This window comes from Geospiza fortis, unplaced genomic scaffold, assembly GCF_000277835.1.
Source record: "Geospiza fortis unplaced genomic scaffold, GeoFor_1.0 scaffold31, whole genome shotgun sequence".
NCBI classification, from domain to species: domain Eukaryota; kingdom Metazoa; phylum Chordata; class Aves; order Passeriformes; family Thraupidae; genus Geospiza; species Geospiza fortis.
The window spans coordinates 124,859-125,634 of NW_005054483.1; positions in this window are offsets into that span (position 1 = coordinate 124,859).

A 776-nucleotide genomic window follows, 5' to 3' on the forward strand; every position below is an offset into this window, starting at 1 on the left:
CGCCCTGGGGTGGAACTGGTTAGCACTGGGGTGGAACTGGCTGGCACTGGTGTGGAACTGGGCAGCTCTGGTGTGGAACTGGCTGGCACTGGGGTGGAACTGGGCAGCCCTGGTGTGGAACTGGTTAACACTGGGGTGGAACTGGCTGGCACTGGTGTGGAACTGGGCAGCCCTGGTGACCCCAGCTCCAGGACAGGGCTGCTGCTGGCACTGCAGAGCCCGGTGCAGCGAGGCTGAGCTCGCTCCTGGCCTGTGGTTAATGAGATGCCAGCACCAGAACGGAGAAAAACGTCCAAAATATCCCCCAGAGCAGCTTTAACAGCGGCTTTGGAGGGCTGGGGATGCCTTTGGGCACATCCCTGTGGGGATCTGTGTGTGTGTGTGTGCAGGGACAGGCACAGGGACGCTCACACGTGGCTGCCACCTCCTCCCTGCCGGGGATGAATCACAGCCCATCAATATTTCACAGGATAAACGCCGGGAGTTGTGACGGTGGTCACAAGGGTTCTTGGGTGAAGGAAGAGACGAGATCTTTGACTCCATGATCAGAAGGCTTGGTTTATTATTTTATGATATATACATATACTATAACTATACTACAAAGAAAAAGCAGGAGAGCTTTTCAGAAGCTTGGTAAGCTAAGAATAGAAAAGTAAAGAATGATAACAAACCCCTCTCTCTCGGACTGTGTCCGAGCAAGCTCAGTTCTGCATTGGCCATGATTTCTAAACATCCAAACTGGGCCAATCCAGACTGACCTGTTGCATTCCACAGCA